Consider the following 25,308-nt stretch of genomic DNA (forward strand, 5'->3'; position numbering starts at 1 on the left):
CCTCAGTGACCTATACTCTCATCCTCCTTTCACTCAGTTCATTCAGTCTGTCAGTGACCTATCCTCTCATCCTCCTTTCACTCAGTTCATTCAGTCTGTCAGTTACCTATCCTCTCATCCTCCTTTCACTCAGTTCATTCAGTCTGTCAGTGACCTATCCTCTCATCCTCCTTTCACTCAGTTCATTCAGTCTGTCAGTGACCTATCCTCTCATCCTCCTTTCACTCAGTTCATTCAGTCTGTCAGTGACCTATCCTCTCATCCTCCTTTCACTCAGTTCATTCAGTCTGTCAGTTACCTATCCTCTCATCCTCCTTTCACTCAGTTCATTCAGTCTGTCAGTGACCTATCCTCTCATCCTCCTTTCACTCAGTTCATTCAGTCTGTCAGTGACCTATGCTCTCATCCTCCTTTCACTCAGTTAATTCAGTCTGTCAGTTACCTATCCTCTCTTCTGCTCCTCCACCTCTCCTCCTCTCCTCTCATCTGTCCTCTCCATCTGTCCTCTCCTCCTCCCCCTTTCCTCCTCTCTCTCTCCAGCCGTCCAGTCTCTGTGTGTTCCTTGGTGTTTCTGTATGTTATTGTCTGGATGTCTCTGAGCATAAATAGCCATGGCATACAGCTCCTCTCTCCCACTGTGTGTGTGTGTGTGTGTGTATGTGCGTGTGTGTATGTGTGACTGGGTAGGGATGCCAGCAGATTCCCCAGTGCTGATCTCATGGTGTTGGACAGGCACTTGTTACGTATCTTGATCACACTATTACATTCTCACAGCAGTCTATTTAGGCCTGCAGAAGCTCCTCAAAGACTCACATTACAGTGGGGGAGAGGAGGAGAGGAGAGGGGGAGGAGAGAGGGGAGGAGAGGAGTGGACACACACACATTTGCACACAGCAGACAAGATGACTTATGTTTGATTCATTTGTTTTCTCTGCCCCTTAGGTTGCAGTGACTCCATCCTCTAACCCTCCCATATCCGCTGGGCCGTATGTGTGTGTGTGTACTGTGGTTTGTGGGGACCAGCCCAACGCGTGCTGGCTGGTCGGCAGAATGACAGAGTAGAGCCTGGCAAAGGAAAGCAGACAGATGTCAGGAGAGAGAGGGATGGTGGGATGAGAGAGAGGGATGGAGGGATGAGAGAGAGGGATGGATGGAGGCTGGGGTTAGGGGGAGCAGGAGGGAGGAATTTTTTAAAACCTTTTTTTCTTCTGTGCTTAATGCCTTTTAATGTTAGTTTAACAAACAACTTAACAAACAACTAGCAGTTGATTCTATAAACTTTTTTCCTCTCTCTCACTCTCTTTCTGTGCGGCCTTCCCCGAGCCCTCAGGCAATTACTGTGGTTTCTGACCTCGGCAATACTTTCCCCTCCCTCTCTCTTCCTCTCCTTTCTTTCTCTCTGTTCCCTCTCTCCCACCGAGTTGAGACAGTGTGGGATCTCTGGTCTCTGGTCAGAGAGAAGGAATGTGGAGAGAGAGGAGGAGAAGAAGAGAGGAGAGGAGGAGTGGAGAGGAAAAAAGGAGAGGAGGAGAGGAGAGGAGGAGAGGAGAGGAGAGGAGAAAAGGAGAGGAGAAAAGAGGAGAGGAGAAAATGGGAGGAGAGAGGAAAGAAAGAGAGGAGAGGAGAGAAGGAATGTGGAGAGAGAGGAGGAGAAGAAGAGAGGAGAGGAGGAGTGGAGAGGAAAAAGGGAGAGGAGGAGAGAAGAGGAGGAGAGGAGAGGAGAGGAGAAAAGGAGAGGAGGAGAGGAGAGGAGGAGAGATGAAAAAAGGAGAGGAGAAGAGAGGTTAGGAAAAATGGGAGGAGAGAGGAAAGAAAGAGAGGAGAGGAGAGAAGGAATGTGGAGGGAAAGGAGGAGAAGAAGAAAGGAAAGGAGAGGAGAAAAGGAGAGGAGAGGAGGAAAGGAGAAGGGGATTTTTCCCTGGATGAGGTCATGGATGATGGCTTTTCTCTAAGTGAGAGCCTCGTGGCAGAAGTACTCCTGACCTCGCCCTGACATGTTTCAGATACACACCACACAGGCACATGCCTCACACGCGGGCGTGCACACACACACACAAACACACACATGGAGACACACACACACAGCATCAGAGAGTGTTTGGGCTCTCTTCTGGCTTCACATGTGTATTGTTACAGCACTGCTGTGAGTGTGTGTGTGTGTGTGTGTGTGTGTGAGAGAGAGAGTGTGTGTGAGAGTGTGTGTGTGTGTGTGTGTGTGAGAGAGTGTGCTGAGTGTGTGTGTGTGTGTGTGTGTGTATGTGTATGTGTGTGTGTGTGTGTGTGTGTGTGTGTGTGTGAGAGTGTGCTGAGTGTGTGTGTGCGTGTTTGTGTGTTTGTGTGTGAGAGTGTGCTGAGTGTGTGTGTACGTGTGTGTGTACCTGTATGTGTACGTGTGTGCGCGTGTGTGCATGTGTACGTGTGTTTGTGTGTTTGTGTGTGAGAGTGTGCTGAGTGTGTGTGTACGTGTGTGTGTACCTGTATGTGTACGTGTGTGTGTGTGTGTGTGTGTGTGTGTGTGTGTGTGTGTGTGTGTGTGTGTGTGTGTGTGTGTGTGTGTGTGTGTGTGTGTGTGTGTGTGTGTGTGTGTGTGTGTGTGTGTGTGTGTGTGTGTGTGTGTGTGTGTGTGTGTGTGTGTGTGTGTGTGTGTGCGTGCGTGCGTGCGTGCAGCACGAGGGACAGTTAAACCCAGTGAGAGTCAGCAGGCCCCAGAGGGACAGTTCGTGGTCCATGTGGTATGCCCTACTCAAATCTATCTCTCTCAGCACACTCTCACTCTCACACACACACACACACACACACACACAGACTCTGATTCAATAGCAATATATTGACTCAGTGAGTAGTCTCATATTGGAAAACAATCAGATAGGCTACTACAGAAGCCCAGTCATCAAAGCCTCTGTGTTACTGTACAGTTCATTTGCGCTTTTGGTAGTAACTGTTGAGACGGTGGGATCGTGTGGTGTCGAGGGTTGGTTATAGTCATTACTCAGACACTGTTCCTCTCTGGGTGAGAAGCAATGAGTCAGAAAGAACTGCTCTTTGTGTTTCATTGTGAAAATGTCTCCCTCCCTCTCTGAGCCCCTTTCCCTCCCTCTCTGAGCCCCTGTCCCTCCCTCTCTGAGCCCCTTTCCCTCCCTCTCTGAGCCCCTGTCCCTCCCTCTCTGAGCCCCTGTCCCTCCCTCTCTGAGCCCCTTTCCCTCCCTCTCTGAGCCCCTGTCCCTCTCTGAGCCCCTGTCCCTCCCTCTCTGAGCCCCTGTCCCTCCCTCTCTGAGCCCCTGTCCCTCCCTCTCTGAGCCCCTGTCCCTCCCTCTCTGAGCCCCTGTCCCTCCCTCTCTGAGCCCCTGTCCCTCCCTCTCTGAGCCCCTTTCCCTCCCTCTCTGAGCCCCTGTCCCTCCCTCTCTGAGCCCCTAACACCCAGACAGTAACGTGATGCACCGGGTGTTGTTGTTATTCAACGCTCCTGAACCTTTTATGTGCTGGATCACCCTGACTGACAGGATCACCCTCTCACCTCAAAGTCACAGACTGACTGACAGACTGACTGACTGACTGACTGACAGGATCACCCTCTCACCTCAAAGTCACAGACTGACTGACAGACTGACTGACTGACTGACTGACTGACAGGATCACCCTCTCACCTCAAAGTCACAGACTGACTGACTGACAGACTGACTGACTGACTGACTGACAGACTGACTGACAGACTGACTGACAGACAGACTGACTGACTGACTGACTGACTGACTGACAGACCGACAGACAGACTGACTGACTGACTGACTGACTGACAGACTGACTGACTGACTGACTGACTGACTGACAGACTGACTGACTGACAGACTGACTGACAGACAGGCTGACAGGCGGACAGACGGACAGACTGACAGACTGACAGACAGACTGATTGACTGATTGACTGACTGACTGACTGACAGACAGACAGACTGACTGACAGACTGAGTGACTGACTGACTGACAGACTGACTGACTGACTGACTGACTGACTGACTGACAGACAGACAGACTGACTGATAGACAGACAGACTGACTGACAGACTGACTGACTGACTGACAGGCTGACAGACTGACTGACTGACTGACTGACAGACTGACAGACTGACAGACTGACAGACTGACAGACTGACAGACTGACTGACTGACTGACTGACAGACTGACTGACTGACTGACTGACTGACTGACTGACAGACCGACAGACTGACTTACTGACTGACAGACTGACTGACTGACAGACTGACTGACTGACAGACTGACTGACTGACAGACTGACTGATAGACAGACAGACTGACAGACTGACTGACAGACTGACTGACAGACTGACATACTGACTGACTGACAGACTGACAGACTGACTGACAGACTGACTAACAGACTGACTGACTGACAGACCGACAGACTGACTTACTGACTGACAGACTGACTGACTGACTGATAGACAGACAGACTGACAGACTGACAGACTGACTGACAGACTGACAGACTGACAGACTGACAGACTGACTGACTGACTGACTGACTGACTGACAGGCTGACAGGCTGACAGGCTGACAGGCTGACAGGCTGACAGATTGACTGACTGACAGACTGACAGACTGACAGACTGACAGATTGACTGACTGACTGACTGACTGACTGACTGACTGACTGACTGACTGACTGACAGACTGACAGACTGACAGGCGGACAGATGGACAGACTGACAGACTGACAGACTGTCAAAGCCCAGATTCACATGGTGTAATCTTGTTAGCACTTTCTGAAGTAGTGCACTGCTTTTCACCAGATCAAAAGTATCGGGTAGTGCACTACCTAGGGAATAAGGTGCCACTTCACACACACACACACACACACACACACACACACACACACACACACACACACACACACACACACACACACACACACACACACACACACACACACACAGACTCTACTTGGTTGGCCCATCTGTGTCCCTCACACACATGAAGGAGTGAGATGAGGACCAAGGTAAAACAATCAATCAATCAAAAGTATTTATATAGCCCTTCTTACGTCAGCCGATTATCACAAAGTGCTGTACAGAAACCCAGCCTAGAACCCCAAACAGCAAGCAATACATGTGATGAAGCACGGTGGCTAGGAAAAACTCCCTAGAAAGGCAGGAACCTAGGGAGAAACCTAGAGAGGAACCAGACTATGAGGGGTGGCCTCTTCTGGCTGTGCCGGGTGGAGATTATAACAGAACATGGCCAAGATGTTCAAACGTTCATAGATGACCAGCAGGGTCAAATAATAATAGTCACAGTGGTTGTAGAGTGTGCAACAGGTCAGCACCTCAGGTGTAAAGGTCAGTTGGCTTTTCATAGTGGATCATTCAGAGTTAGAGACATCAGGTGTGGTAGAGAAAGAGAGTCGAAAACAGAAGGTCCGGGACAAGGTAGCACATCCGGTGAACAGGTCAGGGTTCCATTGCTGCAGGCAGAACAGTTGAAACTGGAGAAGCAGCACGACCAGGTGGACTGGTGGACTGGGGGCAGCAAGGAGTCATCAGGTCAGGTAGACCTGAGGCATGGTCCTAGGGCTCAGGTCCTCCAAGAGAGAGAGAGAGAGAGAGAGAGAGAGAACGAAAGAGAGAAAGAGAGAAAGAAAGAAAGAGAGAAAAAGAGAGATAATTAGAGAGAGCATACTTAAATTCACACAGGACACTGGATAAGACAAGGAGAAATACTCCAGATATAACAGACTGACCCTAGCCCCCCGACACATAAACTACTGCAGCATAAATACTGGAGGCTGAGACAGGAGGGGTCGGGAGACACGGTGGCCCCGTCCGACGATACCCCCGGACAGGGCCAAACAGGCAGGATATAACCCCACCCACTTTGCCCAAAGCACAGCCCCCACATAGCTAGAGGGATACCAACGTACCATCCTGAGACAAGGCCGAATATTGCCCACGAAGATCTCCCATACGGCACAACCCAAGAGGGGGCGCCAACCCGGACAGGAAGACCACGTCAGTGACTCAACCCACTCAAGTGATGCACCCCTCCTAGGGACGGCATGGAAGAGCACCAGTAAGCCAGTGACTCAGCCCCTGTAATAGGGGATCCCAGTGGAATCCCAGTGGAGAGAGGAGAACCGGCCAGGCAGAAACATCAAGGGCGGTTCGTTGCTCCAGTGCCTTTCCGTTCACCTTCACACTCCTGGGACAGACTACACTCAATCATAGGAAGAGATGAGTCTTCAATAAAGACTTAAAGGTTGAGACAGAGTCAGCGTCTCTCACATGGATAGGCAGACCATTCCAGAAAAATGTAGCTTTATAGGAGAAAGCCCTGCCTCTAGCTGTTTGCTTAGAAATTCTAGGGACAGTAAGGAGGCCTGTGTCTTGTGACTGTAGCGTATGTGTAGGTATGTACGGAAGGACCAAATCGGAAAGATAGGTAGGAGCAAGCCCATGTAATGCTTTGTAGGTTAGCAGTAAAACCTTGAAATCAGCCCTTGCCTTAACATGAAGCCAGTGTAGAGAGGCTAGCACTGGAGTAATATGATCAAATGTTTTGGTTCTAGTCAAAATTCCAGCAGCCGTGTTTAGCACTAACTGAAGTATATTTAGTGCTTTATCCAGGTAATCGGAAAGTAGATCACTGCAGTAGTCTAACCTAAAAGTGACAAAAGCATGGAATCATTTGTCAGCATAATATTTACGTCGAATCTTACGTAGATGGAAAAAAGCTGTCCTTGAAACAATCTTGATATGTTCTTCAAAAGAGAGATCAGGGTCCAGAGTTGCACTGAGGTTCTTCACAGTTCTTTTTGAGACGACTGTACAACCATCAATATTAAATGTCAGATTCAACAGAAGATCTCTTTGTTTCTTGGGACCTAGAACACGCATCTCTGTTTTGTCCGAGTTTAAAAATAGAAAATTTGCCACCATCCACTTCCTTATGTCTGAAACACAGGCTTCCAGGGAGGGAAATTTTGGGACTTCACCATGTTTCATCGAAATATACAGCTGTGTGTTATTCTCATAGCAGTGAAAGTTAACATTATGCTTCCGAATGACATCACCAAGAGGTAAAATATATAGTGAAAACAATAGTGGTCCTAAAACGGAGCCTTGAGGAACACCGAAATCAGAAGACAAACCATCCACAGAGACAAACTGATATCTTTCCGACAGATAACATCTAAACCAGGCCAGAACTTGTCAGTGTAGACCAATTTTGGTTTCCAATCTCTCCAAAAGAAGGTGGTGATCGATGGTATCAAAAGCATCACTAAGGTCTAGGAGCACGAGGATAGATGCAAAGCCTCGGTTAAAAGGTCATTAAAAGGTAATTTACCACCTTCACAAGTGCAGTCTCAGTGCTATGATGGGGTCTAAAACCAGACTGAAGCGTTTCGTATACATTGTTTGTCTTCAGGAAAGCAGTGAGTTGCTGCGCAACAGCTTTTTCAAACTATTTCGAGAGGAATGGGAGATTCGATATAGGAAAATAGTTGTTTATTTATTTTCTGGGTCAGGGTTTGGCTTTTTTTTACTGCCACTTTTATTGAGTTTGGTACACATCCGGTAGATAGAGAGCTGTTTATTATGTTAGGAGGGCCAAGCACAGGAAGCAGCTCTTCAGTAGTTTAGTTGGAATCGGGTCCAGTATGCAGCTTGAAGGTTTTAGAGGCCGTGATTATTTTCAGTTGTTACGCCCTGACCATAGTAAGCTGTTTATTCTCTATGTTGGTTGGGGCGTGATAGTGACTCTGGTGGGTCATTTAGTTTTTTTTTATGTCTATGTTGGCCTGATATGGTTCCCAATCAGAGACAGCTGTTTATCGTTGGATCATATTTAGTTAGCCATTTCCTCATTTGTGTTTGTGGGATCTTGTCTACATTTAGTTGCCTGAGTGCACACCAGTAGCTTCACGTTTTGTTTGTGCTTGTTTGTTTTGTTTATGCTGAGTTTCGGTTTATTAAAAATATGTGGAACTCTACTCACGCTGCAACTTAATTACTCATTACGATGAACAATAGTACTAAAAAACTTGAGTCCAAGGCCCTGGTAGAGTTGTGCAGACTCAGGACAACTGAGCTATGAAGGAATACACAGATTTAGAGGAGTCAGTCATTTGCTTTCTAATGATCATGATCTTTTCCTCAAAGAAGTTCATGAATTTAACTAGGCAAGTCAGTTAAGAACAAATTCTTATTTTCAATGACGGCCTAGGAAAATGGGTGGGTTAACTGCCTGCTCAGGAGTAGAACGACAGATTTGTACTTTGTCAGCTCGGGGATTTGAACTTGCAACCTTTCGGTTACTAGTCCAACACTCTAACCACTAGGCTACCCTGCCGCACCTCTCTTGGGGAATGCTGCTTTTTAGTTAGCTTTGTGGCAGTATCAAAAATACATTTTGGATTGTTCTTATTTTCCTCAATTAACTAGGAAAAATAGGATGATCGAGCAGCAGTGAGTGCGCTTCGATACTGCACGGTACTGTCTTTCCAAGCTAGTCGGAAGACTTCCAGCTTGGTGTAGCGCCATTTCCGTTCCAATTTTCTGGATGCCTGCTAACAGCCTGCTGCCTGGCCTGCACCCTATCTCATTGTGATGCTAGGCGAGTTAAAGCCCTGTCCATGTTCGTAGATAAGATGAGAGCACCCCTCCAGCTAGGATGGAGTCCGTCACTACTCAACAGGCTAGGCTTGGTCCTGTTTGTAGGTGAGTCAGTTATCTACAAATTCCATATTTAGGGAGGGGCAGAAAACAGTTTTTAAACAGCGATTGAGTTGTGAGACTCTGCTGTAGAGCTCATCACTCCCCCTAACTGGGAGGGGGCCAGAGACAATTACTTGATGCCGGCACATCTTTCTAGCTGATTTACACGCTGAAGCTATGTTGCGCTTGGTGACCTCTGACTGTTTCATCCTAACATCGTTGGTGCTGATGTGGATAAAAATACTCTCAACACCTGCCTACACCTGCCAGTTTTAGCTTTAGCCAGCACCATCTTCAGATTATCCTTAACGTCGGTAGCCCTGCCCCCTGGTAAACAGTGTCTGGATGATTCGTTTTAAGTCTAATACTGCGGACAATGGAGTCGCCAATGACTAGGGTTTTCAATTTGTCAGAGCTAATGGTGGGAGGCTTCGGCGTCTCAGATCCCATAACGGGAGGAGTAGAGACAAGAGGAGGCTCGGCCTCTGACTCCGACTTGCTGCTTAATGGGGAAAACCGGTTGAGTTTCTGTTGGCTGAATGAGCGACACCGGTTGAGCATTTCTACAGCATTTCCTTCCAGAAGCCATGAGAAAATGTCCACACTTAACTAACCTTACCCTTACCTTAACCACCCGGAATTAATGCCTAACCTTAAGATTAGGTAGTTAATGCCTAACCTTAACCTACTTTGGTTAAGAAATTTGACGTTTGGAACAACTTTGAAATGTGACGTTTGAGAAACATGGATGAACGTCTAATTCTAATGTGAGACTGTGAGAGTTTGCTGTGAAAGAGACAGGCCGGGATTTCCAGGTCGTCCTTGAAACTAGATACTTACTGGTGTGTGTGTGTGTGTGGTGTGTGTGTGTGTGTGTGTGTGTGTGTGTGTGTGTGTGTGTGTGTGTGTGTGTGTGTGTGTGTGTGTGTGTGTGTGTGTGTGTGTGTGTGTGTGTGTGTGTGTGTGTGTGTGTGTATTAGTGTGCAGCCCTCCTAAGAAACCTCTACACCTGTCTGTGTGGCCTCATTCATACACACAGACACATTCACCCATCCCAAGACACCCATCAGACAACTGAGGACCCTTCTGCTGAGACAAGCCAGTGATTGTTCTGTTACAGGTGTGAGTCTGGGATTTCCCTCTCTTTGTAAGTACAGGCATCTCAGTGACATCTTTATTGTGTTTGAATTCCCTCCCTCCCTCCCTCCCTCCCTCCCTCCCTCCCTCCCTCCCTCCCTCCCTCCCTCCCTCCCTCCCTCCCTCCCTCCCTCCCTCTATTCTCCCATCACTCCATTCTCTTCATCTCTGTAGTTCCACCCTCATTCAGAGGAACTGAGGAACCATTATGTTGTCAGATCCAGCAAGAATTTGCTGTAGGCGCTTGTTAATCTAATCTAATTAACTCTAGGTGGTTGTTAATCACATCTAATGTACTGTAGGGGCTTGTTAATATAATACAATTTACTTACTGGCCTTCTTTTTCTAAGTTAATTTACTATAGAGGATTGTTAATAAAATGTATTTTTTTGTAGGGACTTGTTAATATTATATAATTTACTGTCGGGCCTAGTTAATATAACATAATTGACTGTATGGGCATGTTATTGTAATCTAATTTACTCTAGGAGCTTGTTAATCTAATTTAATTTACTCTAGGGGCTTGTTAATATAATTTAATTTACTAGTAGTATTTTCTAATATAATTTGCTGTAGGGGCTTGTTAAAATATTTTAATTTACTGTAGAGGCTTGTTAGTATAATTTAATTTGCTGTAGGACTTGTTAATATAATATAATTTACTGTTGGGGATTGTGAATATCATAGAATTTACTGTAAAGGCTTGTTTTTATAATATAATTTACTGTAGGGGCTTGTTAATATAATCAAATTTACTGTAGGGGCTTGTTAATATAATCTAATTTACTGTAGGGGCTTGTTAATACAATATAATTTACTGTAGGGGCTTGTTAATATAATCTAATTTACTGTAGGGGCTTGTTAACATAATCTAATTTACTGTAGGGGCTTGTTAATATAATCTAATTTACTGTAGGGGCTTGTTAATATAATCTAATTTACTGTAGGGGCTTGTTAATACAATATAATTTGCTGTAGGGGATTGTTTTCCTAATCTAAATTACTGTAGGGGCTTGTTAATATAATTACATTTATGGTCAGAGCCTGCTTTTCTAATCTAATTTACAGTAGGGGCTGGTTAATATTATATAATTTATTACAGAGGCTGTTAATTTAATATAATTTACAGCAGGGGATCTTTATTATAGTATAGTATAATTTACTGTTGAGACTTGTTAATATAATGTAATTCATTGTAAGGTCTTGTTAATATAATATAATATAATATACATTACTGTAGGGGCTTGTTAATATAATATAATTTAATTTACTGTAGGGGCTTGTTAATATAATATAATTTAATTTACTGTAGGGGCTTGTTAATATAATATAATTTAATTTACTGTAGGGGCTTGTTAATATAATATAATTTAATTTACTGTAGGGGCTTGTTAATATAATATAACTTACTGTAGGACCTGGTTAATATAATATAATATAACTTACTGTAGGGGCTTGTTAATATAATATAACTTACTGTAGGACCTGGTTAATATAATATAATATAACTTACTGTAGGGGCTTGTTAATATAATATAACTTACTGTAGGACCTGGTTAATATAATATAATATAATTTACTGTAGGGGTTTGTTAATATAATATAATTTACTGTAGGACCTGGTTAATATAATATAATATAATTTACTGTAGGGGCTTGTTAATATAATATAACTTACTGTAGGACCTGGTTAATATAATATAATATAATTTACTGTAGGGGCTTGTTAATATAATATAATTTACTGTAGGACCTGGTTAATATAATATAATATAATTTACTGTAGGGGTTTGTTAATATAATATAATTTACTGTAGGTGCTAGTTTATAATATAATTTAATTTACTGTAGGGGCCTGTAATATAATATAATATAATTTAATTTACCATAGGGACTGTTTAATATAATTTAATTTCATTTACTGTAGGGACTGGTTAATATATTATAATTTAATTTACTTTGGGAACTTGTATATCTAATATAATTTACTATTGTGGCTTGTTAATATAATATAATTTATTTTTTTGTAGGTGCTAGTTAATATAATATAATTATATTACTCAAAGAGCTTATTAATATAATTAAATTTACTGTAGGGGCCTGTTAATATAATATAATTTAATTTACTGTAGGGAGTGGTTAATATAATATAATTTAATTTACTTTGGGGACTTGTAAATATAATATAATATAATATAATTTACTGTGGGAGCTTGTTAACATAATGTAATTTAATTACTGTAGGGTCTTGTTAATATAATATAATTTACTGTAGGGGCTTGTTAATATAATATAATATATTTTACAGTAAGGGATTGTTTATATAATATAATAATAACATTTGCTGTAGTGGCTGTTTAGTATAATATTATTTTATTTACTGTAGGTGCTAGTTAATATAATATAATTTATTTTACTGTAGGGGCCTTTTAATATAATATAATGTAATTTACTGTAGGGACTGGTTCATATAATTTCCCAGGACATAGACGTAGCTGATAATGGCAGAAAGTTTAAATTATTGTTAATCTATCTGCACCGTCCAAATTACAGTAGCAATTACAGTGAAAGTACACCATGCTATTGTTTGAGGATAGTGCACAATTTTGAACATGAAAAGTGATTTAGAAACAAATTAGGCACGTTTGGGCAGTCTTGATACAAAGTTTGAACAGAAAAGCAATGGTTCGTTGGGTCAGCCTCAAACTTTGCACAAACACTGCCGCCATCTAATGGCCAAAATCTAAATTGCACCTGGGCTGGAATAATACATTATGGCCTTTCTCATGCATTTCAAAGTTGATGGTACAAAAATATACAAAAGATAGTTTTTAAAATATTCTTTGTATTACCTTTTACCAGATATATTGTATTACATTCTTCTACATCCCTTTCACAATTCCGCAAGCATATCCTTGCTTTTTTTTTTTTTAAAGGGGCGGATCCTTAATATAATAAAATTTACTGTAGGGTCTTGTTAATATAATATAATTTACTGTAGGGGATGGTTAATATAATATAATATACTGTTGGGGCTTGTTTTTCTAATCTAATTTGCTGTATGCGCTTGTTAATGTAATCAAATGTATTGTAGGGGCTTGTTAATGTAATCAAATGTATTGTAGGGGCTTGTTAATGTAATCAAATGTATTGTAGGGGCTTGTTAATGTAATCAAATGTATTGTAGGGGCTTGTTAATGTAATCAAATGTATTGTAGGGGCTTGTTAATGTAATCAAATGTATTGTAGGGGCATTTTAATAGAAAATACTATAATTTACTGTGGAGGCTTGTTTATATAATATATTATAATTTACTGTAAAGGCTTGTCAATAAAATATACCATAATCTAATTTACTGTAGGGGCTTGTTAACATAATATAATTTACTGTAGGGGCTTGTTAATCTAATTTACTGTAGAGGCTTGTTAACATAATCTAATTTACTGTAGGGGCTTGTTAATCTAATTTACTGTAGAGGCTTGTTAATCTAATTTACTGTAGAGGCTTGTTAACATAATATAATTTACTGTAGGGGCTTGTTAATCTAATTTACTGTAGAGGCTTGTTAATCTAATTTACTGTAGGGGCTTGTTAACATAATATAATTTACTGTAGGGGTTTGTTAATCTAATTTACTGTCACGGTCTTCCTCCTCTTCATCTGAAGAGGAGAGGCGAGAAGGATCAGAGGACCAATATGCGGGGTGGTATGTGTTCATAGTGAATTTTAATAAAGAGAACACTGAACACTATACAAAAGAGTAACACAAAACAATAAACCAAATAGGACCGTGAAGCTACAAATGAGACCTGTGCTGACACAAGCCACTAACATAGACAATCACCCACAAACAAACAGTGCAACCCAGGCTACCTAAGTATGATTCTCAATCAGAGACAACTAATGACACCTGCCTCTGATTGAGAACCATACTAGGCCGAAACATAGAAATGCCCCAAAACATAGAAAAACAAACATAGACTGCCCACCCCAACTCACACCCTGACCATACTAAATAAATGCAAAACAAAGGAAATAAAGGTCAGAACGTGACAGTGACTGTAGGGGCTTGTTTTTCTAATCTAATTTAATGTAGGGGTTTGTTAAGATAATATAAATGATTTTACTGTAGGGTGTGGTTAATATAATATAATTTACATTACTGTGTGGGCTAGTTAATCTCCAGAGCAATGCATGTACTGTCCTCCTCCTCTCCTCTCCTCTCCTCTCCTCTCCTCTCCTCTCCTCTCCTCTCCTCTCCTCTCCTCTCCTCTCCTCTCCTCTCCTCTCCTCTCCTCTCCTCTCCTCTCCTCTCCTCTCCTCTACCTCTCCTCTCCTCTCCTCTCCTCTCCTCTCCTCTCCTCTCCTTTCCTTTCCTCTCCTCTCCTCTCCTCTCCTCTCCTCGCCTCTTCTCTCCTCGCCTCTCCTCTCCAATCGATCTCTCCATTCCAGTTGGGTCTGCAACTCCCTCCTAAACCAATAGACCTCACATCCAACATCAAACAGCCAGTCCAAGGGTTGACGGAGATGACATCATCACCACCACACACTGAATGGAATGGCTAATAAGGAGATCCCCTTTCCAGCACCCAATAAAATGTTGCTTTGAAATGGAATGCTGCCACAACAAGTTGCTTAGAATTGGAATGCTTTGTCTGGGGCAATGGTTTAATAGAATGCTTGTTTCTTCTTCTATGGTTCTATGTAATGTCCGTTCTTCTATGGTTCTATGGAATGTCCGTTCTTCTATGGTTCTATGTAATGTCCGTTCTTCTATGGTTCTATGTAATGTCCGTTCTTCTATGGTTCTATGGAATGTCCGTTCTTCTATGGTTCTATGGAATGTCCGTTCTTCTATGGTTCTATGGAATGTCCGTTCTTCTATGGTTCTATGGAATGTCTGTTCTTCTTCTATGGTTCTATGGAATGTCCGTTCTTTTCCTATGGTTCTATGGAAAGTCCGTTCTTCTATGGTTCTATGGAATGTCTGTTCTTCTTCTATGGTTCTATGGAATGTCCGTTCTTTTCCTATGGTTCATGCCTCTGTAGGGTAGTTGATCCTCCAGTCGTAGAGCAGTGGGACACCGTAGAGTGCTTTTGGCCGATCTCCAATTCTCAAATTCCTCAAGCGTGTGTGTGTGTGTTTAAGTGGTGTGGTGTGTGTGTGTACATCGCTTCTTTAAATGCACATATATAGAGATAAGAAGTCAGGAAGATAATTCAGTAAGGAGAAAGGAGAAACAGGGAGTATTCTGTTCTATGGAAACCAGGGAGTAATTCCACTGTCAGCATCCCCTTTTGATACCTTCCAAACCCTGACTAGGAATGAACATATCATTGTACACACACACACACACGCACACGCGCACGCACACGCACACGCACACGCACACGCACACGCACACGCACACGCACACGCACACACACACACACACACACACACACACACACACACACACACACACACACACACACTCACACACGTTTCCGTATTTCCCACTATATTCCTAGTGGACGCCTACAGTAACATAGTCTGTAATCCAACTCCTCCAGACATTCACACAACACACTAATCTGGTTTGTTCTCCATGACAGTTCTCTTATCACTACGGATATCCTGTTTGTTTCAGGCTGGTAAAAATAGTTTGCTGTCAAGACCATTGTACCCCTTTCAGCCGTTGTGAGCTTATGCCAACCATGAACTAACTGTTGTGCCCTCTCAACATGGAGCACATTTTCCCAAAGAGTCATCCTCTGTCTCCACTCCCTCTGTCCTTCTGTCTCCACTCCCTCTGTCCTTCTGTCTCCACTCCCTCTGTCCTTCTGTCTCCACTCCCTCTGTCCTTCTGTCTCCACTCCCTCTGTGTATCTGTCTCCACTCCCTCTGTCCATTCGTCTCCACTCACTCTATCCTTTCGTCTCCACTCCCTCTGTGTATCTGTCTCCACTCCCTCTGTCCTTTCGTCTCCACTCCCTCTGTCCTTCTGTTCTTCTGTCTCCACTCCCTCTGTCCTTCTGTTTTTCTGTCTCCACTCCCTCTGTCCTTCTGTCTCCACTCCCTCTGTCCTTCTGTCTCCACTCCCTCTGTCCTTCTGTCTCCACTCCCTCTGTGTATCTGTCTCCACTCCCTCTGTCCATTCGTCTCCACTCCCTCTATCCTTTTGTCTCCACTCCCTCTGTCCTTTCGTCTCCACTCCCTCTGTCCTTCTGGTCTTCTGTCTCCACTCCCTCTGTCCTTCTGTTTTTCTGTCTCCACTCCCTCTGTCCTTCTGTCTCCACTCCCTCTGTCCTTTCGTCTCCACTCCCTCTGTCCTTCTGTTCTTCTGTCTCCACTCCCTCTGTCCTTCTGTCTCCACTCTCTCTGTTCTTCTGTCTCCACTCCCTCTGTCCTTTCGTCTCCACTCCCTCTGTCCTTCTGTCTCCACACCCTCTGTCCTTCTGTCTCCACTCCCTCTGTCCTGCTGTCTCCACTCCCTCTGTGTATCTGTCTCCACTCCCTCTGGACTTCTGTCTCCACTCCCTCTGTCCTTCTGTCTCCACACCCTCTGTCCTTCTGTCTCCACTCCCTCTGTCCTTCTGTCTCCACACCCTCTGTCCTTCTGTCTCCACTCTTTCTGTCCTTCTGTCTCCACTCCCTCTGTCCTTCTGTCTCCACTCCCTCTGTCCTTCTGTCTCCACTCCTTCTGTCCTTCTGTCTCCACTCCTTCTGTCCTTCTGTCTCCACTGCCTCTATCCTTTCGTCTCCACTCCCTCTGTGTATCTGTCTCCACTCCCTCTGTCCTTTTGTCTCCACTCCCTCTGTCCTTTCGTCTCCACTCCCTCTGTCCTTCTGTTCTTCTGTCTCCACTCCCTCTGTCCTTCTGTTCTTCTGTCTCCACTCCCTCTGTCCTTCTGTTCTTCTGTCTCCACTCCCTCTGTCCTTCTGTCTCCACTCCCTCTGTCCTTTCGTCTCCACTCCCTCTGTCCTTCTGTTCTTCTGTCTCCACTCCCTCTGTCCTTCTGTCTCCACTCCCTCTGTCCTTTCGTCTCCACTCCCTCTGTCCTTCTGTTCTTCTGTCTCCACTCCCTCTGTCATTCTGTCTCCACTCCCTCTGTCCTTCTGTCTCCACTCCCTCTGTTCTTCTGTCTCCACTCCCTCTGTCATTCTGTCTCCACTCCCTCTGTCCTTCTGTCTCCACTCCCTCTGTTCTTCTGTCTCCACTCCCTCTGTGTCATTCTGTCTCCACTCCCTCTGTCCTTTCGTCTCCACTCCCTCTGTCCTTCTGTCTCCACTCCCTCTGTGTATCTGTCTCCACTCCCTCTGTCCTTCTGTCTCCACTCCTTCTGTCCTTCTGTCTCCACTCCTTCTGTCCTTCTGTCTCCACTCCCTCTGTCCTTCTGTCTCCTCTCCCTCTGCCCTTCTATTTCCATCCCTTTCTTTTTCTTCTTCTGTCCGTCTCCTCCTCTCTCCCCTTCCCACTCTGTCTTGTAACATTCAACTGCTAGTGTGCCAATCTGAGAGAGAGAGAGAGAGAGAGAGAGAGAGAGAGAGAGAGACCAAACACCAAATTGAGACTCTGCATGCAGAATTCTGCAAAAATATCCTCTGTGTACAACGTAAAACACCAAATAATGCATGCAGAGCAGAATTAGGCAGATACCCGCTAATTATCAAAATCCAGAAAAGAGACGTTAAATTCTACAACCACCTAAAAGGAAGCAATTCCTAAACCTTCCATAACAAAGCCATCACCTACAGAGAGATACACCTGGAGAAGAGTCCCATAAGCAAGGTGGTCCTGGGGCTCTGTTTACAAACACAAGCACACCCCACAGAGCCCCAGGGCAGCAGCACAATTAGACCCAGCCAAATCCTGAGAAAACAAAAAGATAATTACTTGACACATTGGAAAGAATTAACTAAAAAACAGAGCAAACTAGAATGCTATTTGGCCCTAAACAGATAATACACAGTGGCAGAATACCTGACCACTGTGACTGACCCAAAATTAAGGAAAGCTTTGACTATGTACAGACTCAGTGAGCATAGCCATGCTATTGAGAAAGACTGCTGTAGGCAGACCTGGCTCTCAGGAGAAGACAGGCTATGTCCACACTGCCCACAAAATGAGGTGGAAACTGAGCTGCACTTCCTAACCTCCTGCCAAATGTATGACCATATTATAGATACATATTTCCCTCAGATTACACAGATCCACAAAGAATTCTATAGCAAACCCAATTTTGATAAACTCCCATATCTACTGGGTGAAATTCCACAGTGTGCATCACAGCAGCAAGATTTGTGACCTGTTGCCACAAGAAAAGGGTAACCAGTGAAGAACCAACACCATTGTAAATACAACCTATATTTATGCTTATTTATTTTCCCTTTTGTACTTTAACCATTTGTACATCGTTACAAAACTGTATATATACATAATATGACATTTGTAATGTCTTTATTAGTTTGGAACCTCTGTGAGTGTAATGTTTACTGTTCATTTTTATAGTTTATTTTACTTTGTATATTATCTACTTCACTTGCTTTGTTAATGTTAACATACGTTAACAACATCTCCACTCATTCTCACAATAATAACATACGTTAACAACATCTCCACTCATTCTCACAATAATAACATACGTTAACAACATCTCCACTCATTCTCACAATAATAACATACGTTAACAACATCTCCACTCATTCTCACAATAATAACATACGTTAACAACATCTCCACTCATTCTCACAATAATAACATACGTTAACAACATCTCCACTCATTCTCACAATAATAACATACGTTAACAACATCTCCACTCATTCTCACAATAATAACATATGTTAACATCTCCACTCATTCTCACAATAATAACATACGTTAACATCTCCACTCATTCTCACAATAATAACATACGTTAACAACATCTCCACTCATTCTCACAATAATAACATACGTTAACAACATCTCCACTCATTCTCACAATAATAACATATGTTAACATCTCCACTCATTCTCACAATAATAACATACGTTAACATCTCCACTCATTCTCACAGACGGAGGATACATCCCCCAGTCCCTCTTTTCATTCTGTCTTCCTTCTTCCTTTTATTTTTACATGATTTAAAATGTTTTTTTTTCAGAGTGTTTAACGTTACTGAAACCCCACCTTCTAAGGAAACAGGCCAGAATAGTTGTGACAGAGACAGAAGAAAACTAACCCTCATGGAAGGGAAATGCCAAAACAACAAACAATCTCTCTGTTTGTGTAAGAAAGGCATTTTCTTTTGATGGGAGTTCATGGTCGTCCATGTGTTGTCAGTGTTTGTTGTCTGTGTGTGTGTGTGTGTCTGTGTGTGTGTGTGCGTGCGTGCGTGCGTGCGTGTGTGTGTGTGTGTCTGTGTGTGTGTGCGTGTGTGCGTGTGTGTGTGTGTGTGTGTGTGTGTGTGTGTGTGTGTCTGTGTGTGTGTGTGTGTGTGCGTGTGTGTGTGTGTGTGTGTGTGTGTGTGTGTGTGTGTGTGTGTCTGTGTGTGTGTCTGTGTGTGTGTGTGTGCGTGTGTGTGTGTGTGTGTGTCCATACTAGGCCGAAACATAGAAATGCCCCAAAACATAGAAAAACAAACATAGACTGCCCACCCCAACTCACACCCTGACCATACTAAATAAATACAAAACAAAGGAAATAAAGGTCAGAACGTGACAGTGACTGTAGGGGCTTGTTTTTCTAATCTAATTTAATGTAGGGGTTTGTTAAGATAATATAAATGATTTTACTGTAGGGTGTGGTTAATATAATATAATTTACATTACTGTGTGGGCTAGTTAATCTCCAGAGCAATGCATGTACTGTCCTCCTCCTCTCCTCTCCTCTCCTCTCCTCTCCTCTCCTCTCCTCTCCTCTCCTCTCCTCTCCTCTACCTCTCCTCTCCTCTCCTCTCCTCTCCTCTCCTCTCCTTTCCTTTCCTCTCCTCTCCTCTCCTCTCCTCTCCTCGCCTCTTCTCTCCTCGCCTCTCCTCTCCAATCGATCTCTCCATTCCAGTTGGGTCTGCAACTCCCTCCTAAACCAATAGACCTCACATCCAACATCAAACAGCCAGTCCAAGGGTTGACGGAGATGACATCATCACCACCACACACTGAATGGAATGGCTAATAAGGAGATCCCCTTTCCAGCACCCAATAAAATGTTGCTTTGAAATGGAATGCTGCCACAACAAGTTGCTTAGAATTGGAATGCTTTGTCTGGGGCAATGGTTTAATAGAATGCTTGTTTCTTCTTCTATGGTTCTATGTAATGTCCGTTCTTCTATGGTTCTATGGAATGTCCGTTCTTCTATGGTTCTATGTAATGTCCGTTCTTCTATGGTTCTATGTAATGTCCGTTCTTCTATGGTTCTATGGAATGTCCGTTCTTCTATGGTTCTATGGAATGTCCGTTCTTCTATGGTTCTATGGAATGTCCGTTCTTCTATGGTTCTATGGAATGTCTGTTCTTCTTCTATGGTTCTATGGAATGTCCGTTCTTTTCCTATGGTTCTATGGAAAGTCCGTTCTTCTATGGTTCTATGGAATGTCTGTTCTTCTTCTATGGTTCTATGGAATGTCCGTTCTTTTCCTATGGTTCATGCCTCTGTAGGGTAGTTGATCCTCCAGTCGTAGAGCAGTGGGACACCGTAGAGTGCTTTTGGCCGATCTCCAATTCTCAAATTCCTCAAGCGTGTGTGTGTGTGTTTAAGTGGTGTGGTGTGTGTGTGTACATCGCTTCTTTAAATGCACATATATAGAGATAAGAAGTCAGGAAGATAATTCAGTAAGGAGAAAGGAGAAACAGGGAGTATTCTGTTCTATGGAAACCAGGGAGTAATTCCACTGTCAGCATCCCCTTTTGATACCTTCCAAACCCTGACTAGGAATGAACATATCATTGTACACACACACACACACGCACACGCGCACGCACACGCACACGCACACGCACACGCACACGCACACGCACACACACACACACACACACACACACACACACACACACACACACACACACACACACACACACTCACACACGTTTCCGTATTTCCCACTATATTCCTAGTGGACGCCTACAGTAACATAGTCTGTAATCCAACTCCTCCAGACATTCACACAACACACTAATCTGGTTTGTTCTCCATGACAGTTCTCTTATCACTACGGATATCCTGTTTGTTTCAGGCTGGTAAAAATAGTTTGCTGTCAAGACCATTGTACCCCTTTCAGCCGTTGTGAGCTTATGCCAACCATGAACTAACTGTTGTGCCCTCTCAACATGGAGCACATTTTCCCAAAGAGTCATCCTCTGTCTCCACTCCCTCTGTCCTTCTGTCTCCACTCCCTCTGTCCTTCTGTCTCCACTCCCTCTGTCCTTCTGTCTCCACTCCCTCTGTCCTTCTGTCTCCACTCCCTCTGTGTATCTGTCTCCACTCCCTCTGTCCATTCGTCTCCACTCACTCTATCCTTTCGTCTCCACTCCCTCTGTGTATCTGTCTCCACTCCCTCTGTCCTTTTGTCTCCACTCCCTCTGTCCTTTCGTCTCCACTCCCTCTGTCCTTCTGTTCTTCTGTCTCCACTCCCTCTGTCCTTCTGTTTTTCTGTCTCCACTCCCTCTGTCCTTCTGTCTCCACTCCCTCTGTCCTTCTGTCTCCACTCCCTCTGTCCTTCTGTCTCCACTCCCTCTGTGTATCTGTCTCCACTCCCTCTGTCCATTCGTCTCCACTCACTCTATCCTTTCGTCTCCACTCCCTCTGTGTATCTGTCTCCACTCCCTCTGTCCTTTTGTCTCCACTCCCTCTGTCCTTTCGTCTCCACTCCCTCTGTCCTTCTGTTCTTCTGTCTCCACTCCCTCTGTCCTTCTGTTTTTCTGTCTCCACTCCCTCTGTCCTTCTGTCTCCACTCCCTCTGTCCTTCTGTCTCCACTCCCTCTGTCCATTCGTCTCCACTCCCTCTATCCTTTTGTCTCCACTCCCTCTGTCCTTTCGTCTCCACTCCCTCTGTCCTTCTGGTCTTCTGTCTCCACTCCCTCTGTCCTTCTGTTTTTCTGTCTCCACTCCCTCTGTCCTTCTGTCTCCACTCCCTCTGTCCTTTCGTCTCCACTCCCTCTGTCCTTCTGTTCTTCTGTCTCCACTCCCTCTGTCCTTCTGTCTCCACTCCCTCTGTTCTTCTGTCTCCACTCCCTCTGTCCTTTCGTCTCCACTCCCTCTGTCCTTCTGTCTCCACACCCTCTGTCCTTCTGTCTCCACTCCCTCTGTCCTGCTGTCTCCACTCCCTCTGTGTATCTGTCTCCACTCCCTCTGGACTTCTGTCTCCACTCCCTCTGTCCTTCTGTCTCCACACCCTCTGTCCTTCTGTCTCCACTCCCTCTGTCCTTCTGTCTCCACACCCTCTGTCCTTCTGTCTCCACTCTTTCTGTCCTTCTGTCTCCACTCCCTCTGTCCTTCTGTCTCCACTCCCTCTGTCCTTCTGTCTCCACTCCTTCTGTCCTTCTGTCTCCACTCCTTCTGTCCTTCTGTCTCCACTGCCTCTATCCTTTCGTCTCCACTCCCTCTGTGTATCTGTCTCCACTCCCTCTGTCCTTTTGTCTCCACTCCCTCTGTCCTTTCGTCTCCACTCCCTCTGTCCTTCTGTTCTTCTGTCTCCACTCCCTCTGTCCTTCTGTTCTTCTGTCTCCACTCCCTCTGTCCTTCTGTTCTTCTGTCTCCACTCCCTCTGTCCTTCTGTCTCCACTCCCTCTGTCCTTTCGTCTCCACTCCCTCTGTCCTTCTGTTCTTCTGTCTCCACTCCCTCTGTCCTTCTGTCTCCACTCCCTCTGTCCTTTCGTCTCCACTCCCTCTGTCCTTCTGTTCTTCTGTCTCCACTCCCTCTGTGATTCTGTCTCCACTCCCTCTGTCCTTCTGTCTCCACTCCCTCTGTTCTTCTGTCTCCACTCCCTCTGTCATTCTGTCTCCACTCCCTCTGTCCTTCTGTCTCCACTCCCTCTGTTCTTCTGTCTCCACTCCCTCTGTGTCATTCTGTCTCCACTCCCTCTGTCCTTTCGTCTCCACTCCCTCTGTCCTTCTGTCTCCACTCCCTCTGTGTATCTGTCTCCACTCCCTCTGTCCTTCTGTCTCCACTCCTTCTGTCCTTCTGTCTCCACTCCTTCTGTCCTTCTGTCTCCACTCCCTCTGTCCTTCTGTCTCCTCTCCCTCTGCCCTTCTATTTCCATCCCTTTCTTTTTCTTCTTCTGTCCGTCTCCTCCTCTCTCCCCTTCCCACTCTGTCTTGTAACATTCAACTGCTAGTGTGCCAATCTGAGAGAGAGAGAGAGAGAGAGAGAGAGAGAGAGAGAGAGAGAGACCAAACACCAAATTGAGACTCTGCATGCAGAATTCTGCAAAAATATCCTCTGTGTACAACGTAAAACACCAAATAATGCATGCAGAGCAGAATTAGGCAGATACCCGCTAATTATCAAAATCCAGAAAAGAGACGTTAAATTCTACAACCACCTAAAAGGAAGCAATTCCTAAACCTTCCATAACAAAGCCATCACCTACAGAGAGATACACCTGGAGAAGAGTCCCATAAGCAAGGTGGTCCTGGGGCTCTGTTTACAAACACAAGCACACCCCACAGAGCCCCAGGGCAGCAGCACAATTAGACCCAGCCAAATCCTGAGAAAACAAAAAGATAATTACTTGACACATTGGAAAGAATTAACTAAAAAACAGAGCAAACTAGAATGCTATTTGGCCCTAAACAGATAATACACAGTGGCAGAATACCTGACCACTGTGACTGACCCAAAATTAAGGAAAGCTTTGACTATGTACAGACTCAGTGAGCATAGCCATGCTATTGAGAAAGACTGCTGTAGGCAGACCTGGCTCTCAGGAGAAGACAGGCTATGTCCACACTGCCCACAAAATGAGGTGGAAACTGAGCTGCACTTCCTAACCTCCTGCCAAATGTATGACCATATTATAGATACATATTTCCCTCAGATTACACAGATCCACAAAGAATTCTATAGCAAACCCAATTTTGATAAACTCCCATATCTACTGGGTGAAATTCCACAGTGTGCATCACAGCAGCAAGATTTGTGACCTGTTGCCACAAGAAAAGGGTAACCAGTGAAGAACCAACACCATTGTAAATACAACCTATATTTATGCTTATTTATTTTCCCTTTTGTACTTTAACCATTTGTACATCGTTACAAAACTGTATATATACATAATATGACATTTGTAATGTCTTTATTAGTTTGGAACCTCTGTGAGTGTAATGTTTACTGTTCATTTTTATAGTTTATTTTACTTTGTATATTATCTACTTCACTTGCTTTGTTAATGTTAACATACGTTAACAACATCTCCACTCATTCTCACAATAATAACATACGTTAACAACATCTCCACTCATTCTCACAATAATAACATACGTTAACAACATCTCCACTCATTCTCACAATAATAACATACGTTAACAACATCTCCACTCATTCTCACAATAATAACATACGTTAACAACATCTCCACTCATTCTCACAATAATAACATACGTTAACAACATCTCCACTCATTCTCACAATAATAACATACGTTAACAACATCTCCACTCATTCTCACAATAATAACATATGTTAACATCTCCACTCATTCTCACAATAATAACATACGTTAACATCTCCACTCATTCTCACAATAATAACATACGTTAACAACATCTCCACTCATTCTCACAATAATAACATACGTTAACAACATCTCCACTCATTCTCACAATAATAACATATGTTAACATCTCCACTCATTCTCACAATAATAACATACGTTAACATCTCCACTCATTCTCACAGACGGAGGATACATCCCCCAGTCCCTCTTTTCATTCTGTCTTCCTTCTTCCTTTTATTTTTACATGATTTAAAATGTTTTTTTTTCAGAGTGTTTAACGTTACTGAAACCCCACCTTCTAAGGAAACAGGCCAGAATAGTTGTGACAGAGACAGAAGAAAACTAACCCTCATGGAAGGGAAATGCCAAAACAACAAACAATCTCTCTGTTTGTGTAAGAAAGGCATTTTCTTTTGATGGGAGTTCATGGTCGTCCATGTGTTGTCAGTGTTTGTTGTCTGTGTGTGTGTGTGTGTCTGTGTGTGTGTGTGCGTGCGTGCGTGCGTGCGTGTGTGTGTGTGTGTCTGTGTGTGTGTGCGTGTGTGCGTGTGTGTGTGTGTGTGTGTGTGTGTGTGTGTGTCTGTGTGTGTGTGTGTGTGTGCGTGTGTGTGTGTGTGTGTGTGTGTGTGTGTGTGTGTGTGTGTGTGTGTGTGTGTCTGTGTGTGTGTCTGTGTGTGTGTGTGTGCGTGTGTGTGTGTGTGTGTGTGTGTGTGTGTGTGTGTCTAGAATCCCAATACCACAGGAACCTCTCGATGTGGTTC

This window comes from Oncorhynchus clarkii, chromosome 14 (genome assembly GCF_045791955.1).
Source record: "Oncorhynchus clarkii lewisi isolate Uvic-CL-2024 chromosome 14, UVic_Ocla_1.0, whole genome shotgun sequence".
Lineage (NCBI taxonomy): Eukaryota > Metazoa > Chordata > Actinopteri > Salmoniformes > Salmonidae > Oncorhynchus > Oncorhynchus clarkii.